The following is a 19,351-nucleotide window of genomic DNA, read 5'->3' on the forward strand; positions in this document are numbered from 1 at the left end:
TATGAGGGATGCTTTCTTCCATAGAATTAGTGAGCAGCCCCTGGGAATATGGGAAGACTTTAAAGAAAAACAGGTGAACAATAAATACTAAACTGCATCTGGTTCTGGACTTGAGCACACTGCACAGAGCAGACTAAAAGATTGAGTCCTAATCAACAGGGTTTTAGATGGACAGGAGATTGGTAGGCACCAGTGTGTGTAAATGATACACAAATCTGACAAGGCTGAGAATGACCTAGATCTGAGAGATGCCAGGTGGAGGTTGTCCACTGTAGAGAAACATGCATCAAATGTAGATAGTTCTGTGCCAGAGAAAGCTTTTCAGAGGTACACATCTCTGTTTTACAGATTCAGAGAAGAAACAGGGATAAAGGGCCTACGTAAGAGGAAGCAATGAATCCTTGTTGAAGCATCAGACAGCAGGTAAGAAAGCCAGGAATAAGCTGATGCTGAGTCAGACTGTGTTCTTTTGATCACCCTACCTGAATTTTTTGAGAATATGTGAACTACATACCTGAAGCCCTTTCTGTGATGTTCTCTGCATCATAGTAGGCCTACATGGCCTGAATTGAGAGGCTCGGGGTGTCAATGAAATGGATGTGACTCTGAAAAAATCAGTAAGAGCCCCTGGAAAGAAAAGCTCGGTTAAAGATGTAAGCCAGTGAGTGCTCTTTAGGCAACATCCAGAGAAGCAGTCTCAAGTCTGTTCTGCCACTGCTGAAATATGTGTTCTCTGTGTAATCACAAGAGGTCTACCCAGCCAGAATCCCACTGAAATCCTTTCCAGTGGTCCTGCTCTTGCAGTAATTGTGATGCCAGAGTTTGGTAATTCTAGGGCTCCTCTGTTCTGTTAGATTATTTCTTCCAGCACGTTGTTTTTTCCACTTGTATGTTAACTGATCCCTGATGGGTGGTGCACGTGTAGCACTGGCCTTTCTGTTGTCTCCTGAACTCACTGTTGGGATCCAGTTTAGAGGGACACCTATTTGGTACTCAGTAACTGGATCCTTTGAGTTGTTCATACCTTTCAGTTACTTGGCAAATCACTTTTAGTACAACTCCTTTCTCTTTTCTTCACTTCTTGGTGAATCACTGCAGAAAGCATTTGTATCCCAACAGTGCTTTACATACAGCATGTTTCAGCTTCTGGGTGTTAAGTCGGCATTTAAGCTAACGAGTCTTGGCTGTGATATCAGAAGCTTTTGACTTTCTATTCCTTCGCAGGCACCCAGTGCTCTTTAAATCATGGGAATGCATTTCAGCAGGGCCAGCTGCAGTTCTAAAGTGCAGTCCATTACTCTTTTCATCCTTAATATGAACAAGGAATTGGGTCAGGAGGGGATGAGGGACATGCCAAGACCCGTTGTCTCCTCAAACCAGCTTTCTGAGCCAAAAATGACCTTGCATTCTTTTCCAATCTGTTTCAAGTAGTTTGCTGGCTGCTGCTAAGTCACTTGCTTTACAGCTTTCAAACCCTGAATTCTTTTCCCTGTGATTCACTGTAAGTACAAGTATGTAGGGGAAATAGGCTATAGCTTTAAAAGAGGTCTGCCCCCTTTTTGTCCCAGAGCCAGACAAATAAGATCTGATGGGACAAGTGATTTTTGATCAATGCGCTGGTGTGAATGCTACCACAGCTGGCTTGGAGAAAGGATTTGTGGCACGTAAAGTGCTTTTGAAAAGGCGAAGAAAGCCAAGCTGTTTGAACAATAGCAAAATAAAGACGTTTCAGTAAACTGTGACTATATTTTTTGGTAGTTGTTTGAAGTAGACTTGATGTTTGTGAGTCATGGAGGCTGGTGATTTTTCTGAAGGTGAGCTCCCTAACCTGTTAAAGTGTCTGCTGTGTTTTACGGAGGATCCACTGAAAATTGGACTCTCTGAGATTTCCATGTGTCACCATATCTACACCATAGTCCTGAGAAATGGTTAGATCATACTGAGTTTACTGTATTGCACCCTTGTTAGCAAGGGCCTAGCTCTTACAGCACAGTGTGACAAGAATGGTGTAGAAGTGGCTGATAACCCTCTGCCTTTCATATTGCTGGCAGAAATGCAATGTGTGTGGGTCTCAAATGAGTCTGCATGTGATACAGTTTGAGGGCAGGATTCTTCTGCTAAGAAATGCAGACTTGGCTTGATACCTTTTTCACTCATCTCTGCTTGTTTGGCTGACGTTGCCAGGAACTGGGATTGTCGTAATAGAGCAGATTTTCTTGGCTGTTTGACTTGGTTGATGCTTTGCGAGTAAATTTAAAGTCCTAAAGCTGGGAACGTTCATTTCCTTGCTGGAAGGCTTTGGCTGGGAAGACATCCCTTGTTAGTATGACACCTTGAGCTACAGAGTGAGAGCTTGTGGCATTTGTGCTAACTGTGTGTATTTCAAGTTACTAGTAACTGGGTAAATATGATCCTCTCTGAAATTCATTTTACACAGGACTGCAAAGGAACTACACACGTGATCTCTGCAAACAGGACTAATGCCTTAGGGCATGAAATCGTCCATCCTGTTTCCCTGCCAGTTCCCCTACTTGAGCGCTTTTCCTTAGATCTAGATTGGCTGGCTGTAACTGTAGCAGGAAGAATGTTACTTTTTAAAATTGAAGTACCTTTACAGCTGGTTGGAGGGGAAGGATGGCTGTGCATTCAGAATTCTGAACTGCCATGTAGGATACCTAATTTCTGCCACAGATTTATTGTGTGAACGTGTTTGGATCATTACAGCTTTTTGCTCTTCATTCTTTGGTTGCAAAACACAATTAATACCCATCTTATTGGGGATTTGAGGAAGAGTCCATAAGTGTCTATAAGATGCGTGGATACTGTGATGTTGTGTGCTTTAGTAAATAAAGCTTGGTGGAGGAAAGATGAAAAGGATATTCCAAGCTGTGGCTTCAAAATGAAGCTGACCACTGTGTGATCCACTGTCCTGTGTATTCTGTAGAACGGTAAAATTGCTATAGAGTGTAAGTCAGGCCCTGCCTTGTATAAGATGAGTGGGCGCTCTGAGATCCCACACTTTCTTTCCTTCCCAGGAGTGATGTGCTTGTTTCCAGAGCTTGTAGTGCCTTATCTGTCTGTTTTTTTGACTTTCATTAATCTTTTATCTTTTTTTTCTGCTTGTTTGTTCCAGACACAGAAATTGTTCTTTTCATTGCTAGAACATTCATGTATGGTATTAATGCTCATATGCTGAGACACAATGGGCCAAGAGCAGCAGCTTGCAGGCTGCCTCATATTTGGAATGACATGAGCTGCCCTCTCTGTAGTGTCCTCCTGGGAGCTATGCTTAGGAAGGAAATGGCATGAAAGGCCTTGTAGAAGTGTGAGAATAGCATTGCAATGGTTGGAATGCAGAATAAGCATCACTTGGGTGGGCTCAGTTTTCCTCTGCTTTTCAATGATGCTGCGTGCCAAGCCTGAGGAAGACGGCTGTGCAGAGGTGAAGGGGCTGGAATGTGTTCTTCAGTTGAGGTGAGTGCAATTCAGTGAAACTGATAGGCATCAAACTGAATAATGATTTTAAAGTATTTTCACATGATGTCTAATCTGTGGAAATTCACTACCACATAATAGCACTGAGGCTAAGAGCTGAGCGGGATTCAGAAAAGATCAAGCACTTATAAGTGGAAATGTTCAGACTTGCTTTAGCTAAGGAACTCATTTTAGAAGGTGTATTTTTCAGACATAACCTGATCTCAAACAGGTAAAGGTTTGAAGAAAGGGCAGTTTGTTCCATAACTGTCCACTAGGGCTTCTTGCTCCATCTTCTAAACCACCTTGTATTGGCCTATGTCAGAGACAAGGTATTGAATCATGCTTATTGGCTATGTTAGGTTGCCCACTAACCTTTCTTCTTGTGATAACTGCATTAGGGGGAAGAAAAACCACCAACCAAAAAACAAGCCCACAGAGCACTCCAGCTGCTCTGATTAGGCCTGGTAGTTGAGGATTTTAAGCTTGTGGAGAGCAGTCTTCTTGGAAAGATATTGCAGTCCACAGATGAGGACTGTCTTATTCATAAATGTGAAGGCATGTAAGTATTCTCTTCGCACCAAATGGTCAGGAAAAGTGCTTTGTGCTTCTTGCCCCTGCTTATGAGGGGGAAAAGAATGTGTGGAGTTTGGCCTCTCCACGTTGCAGTCTTGTAGTGGACTTTAGTCTGGAAGTCAGCTGAAAGGAAGGGCTTTTTAAGGTTGTTCAAGCGAGAATCCAGTATGTTGTAGCGTGAGCCAATAAGTATTACTGTCTGGAAAGACATGGTCTGTGTCCTGTGCTCATGTCCAATCTGTGTTGAGGATCAAGAGATTCATCAGTGCTGCTTGGTCAAGTAGGCATAAATTCGATTTGGTGGACAGGCTAACAAAAGTAAGTGGCAGTGGTAGGGAGATATGTATAAAATGATGTTTGTTTGTAGCGTTTGCCTAAGTGCAGGGGAGGCTCCTGAAGGAAAGTGTGTGTGTGGGGGGGTTCAGAGCTAGGAGCAGGTCATGCAAACCTTGAGATCCCTGTATGGATACCCTCCCTATGGGCTGTTCTGGGAACAAAATGAACTTTAGGGCAGAACATAACCCTTCTGTGGCAGGCATAATGACTGTGAGTAAAGGGTTACTGACTTTCACAGAGGTTTTGTGATGCTGAGAAAGTGAAATGGGTCAGGACTGGAAAGTAAGGATTCCTGCAACGGTTAGGCTGGTTTTTAGGCACAGAGGATCTGACCTGCTGCTAGTGGCAAGAGAGAACTGGCTTAAATTTCTGATTTCTAGGGGTCAGCAAATTCAGAACTGATGTCTGTGTGTTTGGCTGAGTTCTATATTTGTATTTTGGCTCTGCAATAAAGCTGGCTTTGGCAATGTTGTAGAAGTCATAACTGGATTTTCTTACTCTTGTGTTTAAAGTCCTAGTTGTTCAGCTACATTAATGTAACACTCATGCATGAATGGTTCTGAAATCAAAAGGGACAAATGAGGTAGCTTCTCTATTAGGGAATCACACTTAGGCTCATAAGAAACCTCAGGCGAGTTTTACTTTATGGCATTTATTTCAAAAGAATGTTACTTTCCCGAGACAGTAATTAGATAATCATTATGGCAGTAAGGCTTTTGACCATTATTTTAACATATGCTACTCAAGGTAACTGCATTTAGACCTGAATATGTCTTGCTGTACAAGCTCTATACAGTTCCCAAAGATTCCCTGGCTTCATTGTCTCCTAAATCTGATTTCATCCTGCAGCTTTGCTGTTCATTAGTGAGGACTCTGCTGTTGCCCAACAGGAAGGTTAAAAATATTCTAGGGATATGACTTGAGGTCTGTCAGCTCTATCTCACATAACTGAAAAATGATTGCAGTTAATTCTACTGTTCTGTTTTTATTTCTGTGGGTTTTTTTAATATTTTTTTCCTTTTTGAGAACTCTTCCCCCTTCCCTTTTACATGTGGGAAATCTGTACCCAGTGTATTATGCGTACAGCCCTTTTAAATGAGGGAAAAGAAAATGATGGAAAATAGCAGGGTATTTGTTAGTGTTGTTTTAAGTAACCTTTCTTGAGAAGGGTCTCCAAGTTCACATCCTACCTTTAAGTGGTTTCATTTTTCTGAGCAGAAAGTGTCTCATGCACTAAAGTATGAAAAATTTATTACTTGAAGTTTTAGAATTGAATTTCTAAGCATTGCTTGCACTATGGTTATGTAAATTCTAGGAAATTAAACTTTGCTTAGAGGGCTTTTCTCAGGTAACTACATTTTGCTGGCGATATAATCTGTTAGTAGATGTCTGTGTAGGTACCATGTCCAATTTCTTTGAGGGCTAGTATGGAGTGTCATTTTTGGGAAGCTTCTCATACCAGGTTGGATTGATTCCTGAAAGCAAATCACCCTTGCTGGGCTACAGAATTTCAATATAGTCTACTTACAAATGTATCCATTTTTCCTTGATTAGATGATGCCTTGGTAAATAAGTTGCCAAGTATATCTGAAATGGCTGTAACAGGATTCAGTGACAAGGCTCCAGCTGGATGGGGAAAGCTGTATTGCTATGCAGCTCCAGAGATGATTTACTACCTGACTGACAACTTGCAATATAAACATTAGTCCAAGCATGATCTTGTCCCAAAACCCCGCCTACGCAGGGAGCCAGGAGTCTTCCTGCCACGCGCCATAAATCGTTTATGGTTTGCTCATGCCCGTGTATTTGAAAAACAGCTGTGTATTGGGGATTAGCAGTTTGCAGAAGGCCTGTGTGGGGCTAAATTAGGGTCTCTTGCCCTGGTGGTGAATGCCGGTATCGGAATAGTGGGAGTGCTTCTCTGCAGTGGAAAGCAATTTACTCTGGGAATGGGCGTGGGTGGACAGTATCTGTGAAAGTACGACAGCCAGGGGAAAGCATTGGATTGCAGTGCCCCAATTTGAGCTCAGATGCCTGATTGACAGCTGCCCAGGGTGACTGAACAATTCTTTGTTAGCTGTATGGGTTTTTAAAAATTCTATTTATATATTTATTATTTCTCTATATTGTATGTTTGTGTGTGTATATATACTTGCACAAAATGCAAGCAAACTGCTTCTGTCTCCTCAGAGCTGAAAGATGGTAGGGTTTTTGGGTCTTTTTTTAGTGTGAAGAGTGGTTTCCTTTTTGATAGCCTGTGGTAGCAGAATCAAATTGCGTACAAGGCCATCTGGGGCTTCACAACTAATTTTCAGCTTTTATAAAAAGTTTTACTGTGTTACTTGAATTTATTACAGCTTTGCAACTTCAACTCCCAAAGTAATACTATTTTTGTGCTGGCTGTGATAACTTAAATTACCTTCTGGAGCTTCTAATGACTAACTTGTGTTTATGGTGAAACCTCCCATTTGTCCAAGCCCTGGAAGCACAACCTGATTGATACCTCCAGATGTATTGATGCTTTTACATCAATGCTGAGTATTTCAGAGCCTAAAGTCAGTTGGTGCCTTCAGGTCTTTCTGTAATAAAGAGAATAGGCAGATTTTGCTATACAAATGAGATGAGAAAGTAGAGTTCAGATACTATGTGCTGGCTGAAGGACCAGCTGCTGAGTAAAGCAGCTACATTATTTTTAGCTGGGTTGGTGTCTCCATCAACAAATCCTTTCTTGGGTGTGCTGGGTAAGAATCTGTGTGGAATGGGTCAGCAAGGCGACCCTTTCTGGATGCATCAGCTGAAAACAAGTGCTTCCAGACCATACCACGAGCATCTCCGGGGCCATGGGCAAAGCCAGGGGGCTCTGCGTAAAGCAGGTGAGTTGTTTCCAAAACCACATGGTTGGAAGAGTTACTATTTTGTTGAAGCTACTGCACAGATGTCCCTCTGAATTAAAACCATTTTCCTGGAGCTCTCCTCTGTCCTAGGTTTGGAGAAGTAGCTGGAAGGACTCATCCTAGGCTTGTTTGTGCCTACGAGTTGCCTCCATTTTCCTTACTCCTTTTGGTGAAGGGCTGTACGGTCTGATTCCTCAGCTCTTTGCTGAGATGAAGGCCAGATAGCACCAAGTAATGTTTGTGGCTGTTTGTGTGGGCATTTCAGATTTGGAAGGCACCTGCTAATGAGTTGTAGGTCATTTCGTGTCAGATTGGCTATGTTTCCATCAGCCTGGTTCTTTGTTGCGGCAATGTGTATGGACTGTGTGTGTATATTTGGGGATCCCTATTATCTGTCTCGGGTGGAGAGGGCTTTCCTTGTGTTTGCTGCCTCCTCTCTCCCCATAAGAAAAAATCCAACAAAACCAAACACCTGAATCTGAGGGCTTTTAGCCTCCAGATTGAATTAGATGCTTTGCTTTTACTTATATAGACTTTCCAAATATATAGAGAGGTTAAAGAGGGGTGTGGGTATGTGATCGCATTTCAAGCTTTCCCTCTTTCTTCTTGTTTTTGATGCTGATGTTGGAATTCACCCTTCCCTTTTCCTGGGAACTGATGTGAAGGAATTGCTGTCACCCAGAGCAAAGCTCAATCCGCTTGCCTCCAAGCCTTCCCTCTCCAGGTTAGGACTTTGTCTGACTTCCACAGGTGGCAGTTTGTTTATGAACTTACATTACCTGAATCTTCTGGGGTAGGTCTGAAGGGAACAATTCAGGGCAGTGGAAATCTCACCTTGGAGATGCTGGGATAGGGGAGGGAAGGAAAGAATAGGGTTAGTAGTACAGTTAACTCTCCCCCCCACACACCCTCCTTTTTTCCCCTGTTTCCTCATCTGCCCAGCTGTGGAGTAGGTTAGCAGTACGTGTCTGTTCTTATTCTTATGAAAGTAGACTTTGTTCTCTGAAGACTGCTAATCATGCCCCATGGGGGTATAATCAGTTATAAGGTATTTAATACGGTGCAGGCGGGAACAGGCCGCCTGGCCGGGCTGGCAGATTGCAACACTACAATTATAAAGGGCCCCTTTCCCCCACTCACCCGCCCACCGGTGGCAGGATGAGGGTTGTGCCTTGAAACAGTATTAAGTCTATGAAAAATAAAGATGTGGTGGGGGAAGGGAGAGGAGAGGCTGAAGGAGCAGGTCCTATTTTAGGAAGCGGGCAGACCTACATTCTCTCAGAGCTGCAGCCATTGCAGGTTACACTGTTGAAACTTGTGGGAGTTTGAGTGCCGTCACTGTCGAAGTGGATTGCATAGGGGTGGCCCTTGGCAGCCTGCAGAGCAGCAGGGGCTTCCGTCCTCTCTGAAATGGGTTTTCTTGTGAAATGTGTTGGAGAGGTATGGAGTGGTTAGAAGTGGAGGAGACCTTTCTCCTGCATTTGGTGATTTAGACACCTAATCTGTTTGGGTGCTTTTGTAAATCCTGCTAGGCTTCTATTTATAACTTTGGATACACATTTATTGGTAAATCTGGCCTCTCATGCCTCTTTCTTCGAAATTCTGGAGCTACTGTGGCAGCCTACCTTACTGGCTTGGAAGGGACTACATAGCTTGAGGACTTGAATTTTAATGGACATGGGAAAGTCTAGTGTACTTAATCTGGTTTGTTCTTGTTACCTAATGCCGGACCATTCCCCTTGGTGAGGGCCTTGAAATGCATGTGTGGTGTGTGGAGCAGCCTTAAACCGTCCCTGCTCTGGCAGCTTTCTAGATGCATCGACATGTTTCTGAAGCTTGTGGCTACATTGACCTTTCCCCTTTCAGGTTCCCCAAAGATCACAGTGGTTTTCAACCCTTCATTGGTGTTCCTTAAATTTGCTGGCACTGTTTTGTGCAGTCACAGCACAGGGCTCTCTCCATGTGTGTGCTTTTTGGTTCTTGGAAATTAGAAGGGAGTATGTATTCTGCCATTTTTGCTTGTGTTAAATAGTTTCTGTCATTTTACCTGATGAAATCCTGCTCTTTTCTGACATTCCTGTGCTTTGCTCTGTAGGTCTAGAACATACTCTGTGAAGCACGGCAGATAGAAGCTCTTTTTGGTAGCCTTTGGGATACTGGTGAAGGTTCAAGTGGGGTATATTCTTGCCACAGTGTTCACAAGAGCGTTGGCTTTCCAGCTTGGCACTGAGAGAGCATTGGCTATTAAATCTCACCATTGGCCCTTAGCACTGGGCAATGGGTTTTTAGGAGTGGGTCGATGTTTAATTGTATTACACAAAGTAAGTGCAGATTCAGAACCTGGAGGTCAGAATGCAGCCTTCCTTTCGTGGGACTTGAGAATGCTGCTGACAACTATTTTTTAGAGTAGCTTTGTGTTTGGGAACCATGAATTCTTTGAAAGCTTTGGGATTTGTAGCAGCGCCGTGTGATGGAGGAGCAGTGTTTTCTGACTATAGCGTAGGGTCTGCTCATGAGTCTGAAGCAGTGAGGTCCCGAGACAAGCGGTTACCTGACTTATTGGGTTTTTGTACTTTGAGTCTCTCTTCTGTTGATCATGTAAGTGACCAGGTGTCAGTGCTGTAGGTGGAGAATAATGTGCAGTGAAGATCAGATCTGTTTCTGGGGACAGTATTTACTAAGGATTTTTGTGTCATGAGTAAGTACTTGCATCTCTGAGAAGCGACTTGACTTAGAGTGGTTTCCTGGGGGTGGAAAGAGGCCTGGATCCTTCCAAGCACCCTTGATGCCCAAAGTCAGCTTCCTGTTCAGCTCTGCCCTCATAGCTCAGCAAGGCTCGGTGTTATGTTTGCCCCTTGTTTTATAGGAAAAATCAGTTAAATTCCCTTCCCAGGCTACTGCACGGAGCTCTCTGTTCCTGCCCTGGAACATGGTTACTTCCCAGCCCTGGTGGTAGCTTTTCTCCTCCCCCTGCCCAGTTGATCACTCTCCTGCCTTGCTCTGTTTCTCCTGCTCCATGGGTCGAGAAGTTGCCTGGAGAACCCGAGGACTCTCCCACAGATGAGTTAGAGGCTGAAGCAGTTGGGGTCTCGGCAGTGGCAGGGCTCGCGTGCGTGGGGAGCATGGCGGGTGTCAGCGTGGTGGGTGTGTGGGCTTGCTGCTTGTTTTCCTTCTCTGCCTGGTGAGGAATGCAATGTGTTTGCCTTCCTTGGCCTGTGGTTGCAGCCACATTCCTGCACTGGGAGTCAGCACGGCGGCGGGCGGCGTGCTGTTCATGCCCCCTGGCTACGTGCTTTCAGCTCCACATCAAAGGTGTGTTTAGTGTGTAGCTTGTGCCATTCCTGGCCACACCTGGTGCCCTGCAGGCATGCAGGAGGTGGAGTTTGGCTGTGTTTGCAGATGGCATTCAGGGTTCAGACTTCTTGCTTGTGGAAAGGCTGGAGCTGAGTCCATGCTAAGCAACCCCAGGAATGCAGCGGGAGAACTAAGCGGCACAATCACTCCAGGGGCATGTCCTAGCAGCAATGTTTCCTTTATAGCTGCAGCAAAATAACTCATGCCTGCTCCTCCAAAGGAACTGCCTGTTTGCTTGGGTGTGTTGTAGGGTTTAATTTACACTGATAAGGCCAATTAAGGTTGGCTTGTCCCCCTTGCAGCCTGTGTGCTCTTGGCAATCCGTAGATGATTGAGTGGTCCATACCGTCAAGCTCTGCTCAGTACAAACTGTGCCTGCGATGTCTGCCTGGAGATGGAATGGCTCTGAGATTTGACCATGGCACGAGTGCTTCCCCCAGTCAGTGGGTAAATGTTCTTACATGTATGCACTGCAGCTGAGCTGCTCCAGCTTCTTCTGGAAAAGCTTCCTTTTTCTGGCTGGTGCCTCAAGAGATGAGGACTGGAAGCTTGGTGTGGGATGGGAGATCAGGATGCAGATGCATTGTTTTGGGGTCCTTGACATGATGTCTGTGAGAAATGGTCACTAGTTTTCTGTGCTCCTATCATGTAAGGAATTCTGGTCCTTTTTATGTAAATTTTTCATTTGCCTGGCACAGGGAAATGTGGTCCCTTTTGGCAGTGTCAGTATGGGCAGCCCATGGGCAAGGCTTATGGGAAGAACAGTAGAGCATCTTCTGTCCCCTGGGTAAGTCCTGGACTGTTCACTTTATTACCCAGTTTGCTTTGATCTTTGAGACTTGCAGTTTCCCTTCTGGCAATTTCTAGTAGCCTGAAATTATTTCCACATTAAAGTTAGCCTTCTGCAGAAGACCTCCCTACTGCCATCCTTAGACAGTAGCAGGCATTGAAAGAACTGACTCTCAGAAGTGCTCTGGCTTTACAGCATAGTTTTTGCTTTTTAGCTGTTACTACAATCTCTGGATCAGTTGCTGCAGAGCTACTGTTACCAGACTGGTCCATGACACCCTCCCTTGAGACGGTTGTATCACTTTTGAAAGCAGAATCCTGATGACAGGTGATTATGGGAATGTTACTTGTTGCAAAATACTCTTACTTTCTAACTGTTCCACAATGGTATTCAGATTCTCACTTTTGTGATTTCATGTAAAATGTTAATTTTATTTCAAACTAGTTGCCACTGGCTCTGTACCTGACTTTTAGGGCTTGGGTGCTGACAAGAAAGTGTGTTGCCTGAATCTTCATTTTACTTCCTCTGTTCTGCAGTGCCAAATTGAACAATATGCCCTGTGGCATCGTGAGGTGTAGCAAAATATAAGTCTAAAAATGGGTTATGTGGAATGTTCTTGATAGGACACTTCAGTGTGTTTAATCATTGGGCATTTCAGCTTTGTTGTGCGATACAGGCTACAGCTGCAGAAATGGAGGTCTTGTTTAGGATTAAATACTGCTTCTGCTGTCACTTTTGGATTGACAGGAAAGGAGTAAGGTAGCCAGAATGAAATGGATGTGACATTGGCTAAGGAGGAAGGAGGGCTGGTTCTTGGCCTTCTTCTTTCCTGTCAGTGAGTTTTGATATGTTGTGGAGACAAAAATCTGTAGTACCTGGTTTTGGCTTCCCTGCTGACCTTCAGGACTGTTGGAAACCAAATCTCTGTGCTTTGGTGTCCAGTCCCAAATACCTCTGCTGAGGAGGTGTGCTCCTCTGGGTAGAGTAGCAACCCTCACCAAGTAGCTAGATCTCCCCCTGGTGGAACAGGGAGCAGAAAGCAGAGCTACCGCTGGACAGTAAAATTGGGAACTTGTCTGATCCTGGGGCACCCTGAGCCAGGAGCAGATGTGGTGTTTCTCCTGTTGAGACATTCCTTGGTCTGGAGTCACAGACCCTGTGAGCTTGTGCAGCTGCACGAAGCTGAAGGCATGAGTGAACAGCTTGCTGTTGAGGCTGGTCAGATACCTTATGTTTATAACATCTGCCTGGCAATGCACTGGCAGTCATCCGTGGTCTTTGCCTGTAGTTTAGCCTGACACTTGGCCAACCAAAAAAAAAAAAAGGGGGTACCTGGAACATGGTGGCTTGCTTTTGTTGGGATATCTGGGGCTGATCATCCTCTGCGCTCAATTAGAGCCCCTCTGAGGATAAGTGACTTCACTTGCAGCTCAGTTATCTCTCATTCCCAGCTTCTCTCTGTAGAGCTGCAAAGAGCTTTCTCACAGGAGGTCTACAGGGAGGAGCCCTGTGAGGGTGAAGAGCTTGTCTTCACTGCTAAAAAGGAGATGTTATTCCTTAACCCCAGAATAATTAATGGGCTTATGCTATCCCAAAGGATAACATGGGTAAAGACCAGTTTTACAAGAGCAATGCTGGGCAGGGATGTAGTGCTCATCTGGACAAGCTGACCTTGTGGTAAAACTGAAGTGCTGGGTCTCAGCTGCAATTGCCCCTTGGGACAATTTATGTTCATTATTAGCTCCAGCTGAAGAACAGCAGTGGCGCTCACAATGATGACAAATGTGGCAGGAGATGGCTGCTGAAAGCTCTGATTGTGCCCTGAGGAGGGGTTGCGTCTGAGGGAAGAGCTGAAGCAGCCCTGCTTGGTCTCAGGTCCGGGTCTGTGGTTATCCCTCTCAAGGGAGGAAGGTGAACCTAGGAGGTGCAATACAGCATGTACAGAAGGACAAGCAGTGCAGCCTCCTCAGGTACAGCCTGTAGAGCAGGGCGTGGAGGTGGGGGTCCCCTCTGCTGTAGTTAGGATCCTGCTGTTAAAAGGACTGACGGAAGGTGAATGGGGAGAGAAGAGCCATAGGCATCGCGTGCTTTATAGAGGTCACCAATGAAAGCTGGGTGGGTGGATCTGTTTGTTTTTTCTAAGCTGGATTAAACTGTGTTGTGTTTCTGTGACCGAACTCTCAGAATAAAATGTCTCAGCAGTTCAGTGGTGCTGAAATCTAAGAGAATAATTAAAAAAAAAAAAAAAAGCTTGAAAAAAACCAACAAAAAAAAAGAGGCAAACTGAGGCAGATTAACTACAGGACCACGCCACAAAAAAGAGAGAAGATGCTCCAAGGTTACATTCTGCTTCAGGAGCCATGCTGCTCTATTGTTTACAGACTTGAGACAAGTTTTGTGCCTGTTCCTGCCCTTGGCTCAGGCTCTGAATCTATGAGGCTCAAAGCATGTTTTTGAAAGCAGTCTCCTTTCCTTGTTCTGCCTTTGTGGCCTGTTGAGACGAACACTGCCAGTGTGTAGGTGTGTGTGCTCTAATGCTCCACATCGCGCCTGAGTGCAGAGCCTGAGTGGAGTTGATGTGGTCTCCAGAGTAGGAAATGGCTGTGACTTTGGTTAAGCGAGAGGTGTCTGTCTAGTAGGAATCCTGCTTTGCAAAGAAGTCAGTAGCAACATCACTTATAGCTTCTGGGAAGGGAGAGTGGTGGGATGTGATCAACTTTGGGAAAAGGCTGTGAACCCCTTTCTCTTTTCTCCCTTTGGCTGGATAGGTTTATTCCTCTAACACCTTTTCTGTTTCGGTGCTACACTGCTTTTCCCTGCCAGCCTATAACGAGCTATTGCTTGTTGGAGGTGAAGTGAGGATCAGGCAGCTTGGTTGAGGAATGATCCACTGCTATCCTCACACAATGCCTGAGTCTCTAATTTTACTTCATTATACTGACTGCTGTCGGTATTCGGTGCTGTAGGGATCATAAAATATTTCTGTGCTAGAAGATCTCCTCTGATGAATAGCACAGAGGATGGCTCAAGTTTCCATGGCAATGCTTCTGAATGTGCTTCTGTCACCAAAGAAAGGGGGACTTTCAGTTGATAAAGGTTTGAGGGTTTTGTCTGAGAAAGGGGCTGATGGTGAGACTGCATGTTAGTTGTTTGCCTGCCTTTGGGTAGTGCCTCTGATATAATCTGGAGAAAGAGGAAGCTGACATTTGGCTGACGGCAGAAATGGACTGTGTCGTGCAAGCTACAGCTGGACTCCTGGACATGCTTAACTGTTCAGCTACAGATGCAGCTGCACAATCACCCAACAGTTAAGCCTGTACCATTCTCTGCCTCTCACATCTGACCATCTGCTAGGGAAAAGCTAATTAAACCAAAATGATTCTTGCTGGGATTAAACCCCAGCAGCAGAGTGAATTGAGTATAGTACAAATATTGTTCTCCTACTACTGGAACAGAGTTGCTGCTTTATTTGTACTTACAAAGAAATGCAGGCTATTCAACCCAATTGCTGTCAGGTACGTGTTTAGCTCATGCACATTTTTCTTCTCTTTTCTATCCCAGATCAGTCCTATTTTAGGTGCAAGAGGTAAGGTGTGTCTTGCTAAATTTTCCTATAGTTCCTTTCTTAAAACAGCTTTCTTTTACATGGAATTTCATGCAAAAACTGTGCACAGAGCTGTTTTTTCTCTTGGTGCCTCATTTTTTTTAACTTACGGAATGGAAATTGTTCCTGCCTTCCTCATTGCGTGTGTTTGTATGGTGAGCATGAATCCTAGAGCTGGTGTGGGGCCACATCACTGTATAACTGCTGGAAGCTACCAGTGTGAATCTGAGACTCAAGACCAAACAGTTTATTGCGAAAATGTGCCTGCAGCCCTTTGAGAGTTGAAATTTAAATCTCGTAAAATAGAAAATGTGGAAGTGTGGTTCCCTTAGCAACTAAACTCCTGTGTGTACTTACAGTCCATGTTGTCATGTGATCAGGGATTCAAAATAGCTCTTTAAAAAAAAATAAAAAAATTAAATGGACTTACAACTCTGATTGCATGGCTGCTCCTGGTATTCAGCAACAGTGATAGCTTACCGTGTTGTTTAGAGTTGTGGCACAATGTAGTTTCTGAAGGCCAGTGAGGGATTTAGTTCTCTGCAAGCAGCTCTGAGAGTATTCTCACTCTTGTTTTTCTGCAATGAATGTAGAAAACTTGTGTTGGAGATGAAGTTAGTTCTGTATATGGTAGCTCAGAGACAGCAGCAGAAGGTGGCCGTGAGCAGAGGGTGATGGTTGCGTTGCTGGAGTAGATGTGAGGAAGGTTGGAGTGAGCTCGAAGAGACCTGATTAAAGAAGTAGGTAGAAATGAAAGTGAGAGTACCAGAAGACTTAAGATAAATTAAGTCTTGATACTCAGGAGGAACAGTTCAGATAGTTTTGAATGAGAAATGGTAATTTTGGAATTTAATTTTGACAAATATGTTTTAAGGGGAAAATGCTGTGGGAACTAGGGAGATGAGAATGTGGATTTGTAGCACATTAGATCTTTTGACCTCAGACTTGTTTTGTATATGTGCTTACCCCATGGTTTGCAAGAGTACTTCATATTTTGGTGAAAGAGGCAGCAGTAAGACCATGCCTGGGGGCAGTTAGATAACGTGCTCTAACTCCACACTACAGTTTACTCAGATAAGCTGTTGGTGAGCCATACCTTTAGGAATGAGAGAGTGGGGACGTGTCCTCCCAGGTGTCTGAACTGCTCCAGGTATGTTGGACATCAGCAAGCAAAAGCTGCGTGGGTGTATGGAAAGCAGAGTACAGTGCAACTGTTTGTGATCACCCTTCCCCTCATGCTTATCATTGTTATGATATTGAGTTGGCATAGGAGAAGTAAAAATTTCAAGTCATATAAATGTCGCTACTTTTAATACCTTAGTACACCTTGTGTAGTTTGGTTAGCTTATATTGATTCTAAGAGAGATGCACCACTCTGGGTTTTTGTTTGTTTGTTTTGTGTTGTGCTTTTAAAAACAAACAAACAAATGCAAAACCCAGCAAGAAGGCTTTCTTTGAAAGCAGAAAAGGGCAAAAAAAGGGTTAACTTCAATATTGCTAAGGATTTTGCCATTGCAGGGAAGTTGTACTGATTTAACTCAATCAGATTAGAAACAGCTGTGATTATATTAGTACAGCATTCTTGTATAGGCATCCTTAATTTAGTTTGAGTCTTGTATCTATCTATTTAACTTAAGTTGATTGAATGCAAAGTGCTCTTAAACTGAATTAAGAACATTTACCCAGGAGGGTTATACCGCTTTACATTATTTTTCAAGTCAATTTAATTTAGTACAGTGTATATGAAGACAAGACCTTGGGGAAAAAGCCGATCCTTTTTATTACTTGCTGAACAGTATGTCGTGTGTGGCTGGAGCCATGTGATTGTGGAATGAAAGAGCCTGTTGTGGTGCATGTTGGTGGAGGATGGGTGAGCTGATCATTGCAAGCCTTTGTACAACCTGGTTGTTCTTAGCCATAGTGTTCGATTAGAGTAGATTGCTCCTCCTTATAGATCAGGCTTTTTCTTGTCTAATACAGGTGTGAGACCCTTGAAGCGTTATCTTATGGTTCCTCCTCAGCCTGCCAATAAAAGCACCTGCAGACCTGGTTAGCATGCTGTGTATGCAGCAAAAGCAGCATCTCAAAACCTTTACAAATGTTTCATGTTTCAAAAGATTGAGATGGCTGAGCAGGTTTGAGCTGTGTTTTTCTACAGCTAGGCAGAGCTTTAGAGAAATTTCACCCAATTTTGATGCTGTTTCCCAGTCACTGTCTCCCCTGAGTATGTATGGTGACTTCTGCACATATAAACTCATGGCCAAGGATGAAGTTACCATGTAAGTACTGTAGATGCCAGTTCTCTTTCTTGTTGAAAAGGATAAATCTAGTCAATACATCTTGTTTTCTGCTTGCGAATGAAGGCTTTATGGGAACAAAACTGGCATGTGAATTACTCCACAAGTGCAGTTGTAGTGATAGCATTTCAGAATAAAGCTGGCTGCTGTAAGCAGCTGTTTCAGTTCTTGAAATTTGCTTTTGCCAGCACCTGCAAGCATCAAGGCTGGACTTAATGCCTCCTCAACATTGCAGGTGCGCTGTGGGCTGGGTCACTGCAACAACTTGTTCATCTGTCCTTTGTAAATAATGTGCTTCGCTCCATTGTACGGCTGTGTAGATAGTGTATAGTGTTTTAGCCATCTGTGCACCCCTGTGACTTGTAGGCAGAGAGGCTCTTTTGGAGAGCATATCGAGACATGTGTGTAGGTCGCAGTAATGGAGCATTCTCTAGCATTGCTATATTCTCTGCTAGAGGGACAGCTCAGTGACATTCGGTTCCTGGCACTGAGGACCTGGAGACTGTAGTTTCCCTAGAACTTCTGAAATCAAAGAGGACTGCTGATATAAATTGCTGAGGGTTGTATAAGACTTAGGGAATACTTACAGGGGCTGTGAGTCCACTTCTCAGTAGTTGAAGAATTCAAGCTGTTCCTAGCTTGTCCTAATTAAATGTCTTTTGATTTTATGCTCTTGGAAGGTAATATATGATTTTTCTGTTGTTGCTTCTCCTTTTCTTCCCCTCCTACACAGCTCAGGAGCTGACAGAGGTCTGGGAAAGGAATTCCCTGCATGTTGATTTTCTATAGAAATGTTCACCCACTCCCTCCTTCACTTCTCTTCAAACGTTTGCTTGCTGTAGCCATTCTGTAGCTTGTGTTTGAGAATGTTTAATCCATGGCTTCCAAATTTCCCTAATGTGATCTACCAGATTTTTGCCAGATACATGTTGTTAGAGTATCAAGATTTGCTTTGTCTAGCAGGGCCCAGACAGTTATTTTCAGGAACTTTTGAGAGTTCTTCTAATCTCTGTCAGTTGGTTTCTAATGGCCTGGTATACATCTCTTTAAATATCTGAGAAACATACTCCAAAAGTCTTCCCATGGAAGACTTAAAAGAACACAGGTAAGAAAACAAAGTGGAGAAGGACATGAAAGCCGAAGTGCAAAGATGAAGAGACTCGGGAAGTTAGCAGCCTAAACCAACTTGTGAGAGTTGAAAGGATCACTGAACACACCGAAGAGATCAAGCTAACAGAATCACTGAGCAAACTAAACGGGCTTCTTGTGTGTCAGCATTTCGGTGTGAGAAGCCATCGTTGGCCCCCGATGTAGCTGTCAGTGCTAAAGGTAACTTGGCAAATGCCCTTTTGCTGAGCTGCAATTTCAGATGCAGCCATTAAAGGTGGTTCTATGCTTTTATATACATTAGAAAACTAGCGTTCATTTCCTGGTCAAAATCTCCCCTGGGTATTTTTATTCTCCATTAACATTCTTTCTGGGGATTGGATTCAGGTCCTTTGCTTCCTGTGCTGTTCCTGTTCAGTTGTTAATCAGCTGTTGCATTCTATTTCAGTTACGTGTGAGTGATGTTAGTGTTTCTTGGCCAATGCTGATCTGTCCTGGCTTTTATAAAAGGGTTAAGGAAGCTAAGCTACTCTTAACACAGCAAAGAGTAGATAGTAAAATACATTCTTAAGGATATGGAGTGGGACTGGGGTCTCTGCATTGTGGAAGGAGGGAACAGGACTGTAAGGAAAGTGCAATTCTGATTACTTGTAAGAGCCTTCTGCAGGTTGCAGTGAGTATGACAGACACATGATATGTCCGGTGGTATTTACATTCAACAAGGACTATGTAAGACTGTAGAGTCTAGGGATTTCATTTTCTTTGGAAATGTGTTAGGTGTTAAGTAGGGCATGTTAGATGGCCTGTTGTTCAACAGCTAGCCTGATCCCTTCTTCTTGATAGCTCTTGGAATTGTTCCCATGCAGGGAGCAGAGGTTTCTGCCTAACAGTCAAGGTTAATTGGTATGGAAAAGCAGGA

At 43.9% G+C, this 19,351-nt stretch overlaps 1 protein-coding gene across 1 annotated transcript in view; it reads left to right on the forward strand.

Moving 5' to 3' along the window:
* Positions 1-348: 348 nt before the first annotated feature.
* Positions 349-19,351, forward strand: part of TJAP1 (tight junction associated protein 1 (peripheral)) — a 36,158-nt gene continuing 17,155 nt past the window's right edge. Inside the window, exon 1 of the mRNA XM_010184784.1 lies at positions 349-423. The gene's annotated coding sequence lies outside the window, so the exon portion shown is untranslated. The remainder of the gene's footprint in view (positions 424-19,351) is intronic.

This window comes from Mesitornis unicolor, unplaced genomic scaffold (genome assembly GCF_000695765.1).
Source record: "Mesitornis unicolor isolate BGI_N332 unplaced genomic scaffold, ASM69576v1 scaffold28855, whole genome shotgun sequence".
NCBI lineage: Eukaryota > Metazoa > Chordata > Aves > Mesitornithiformes > Mesitornithidae > Mesitornis > Mesitornis unicolor.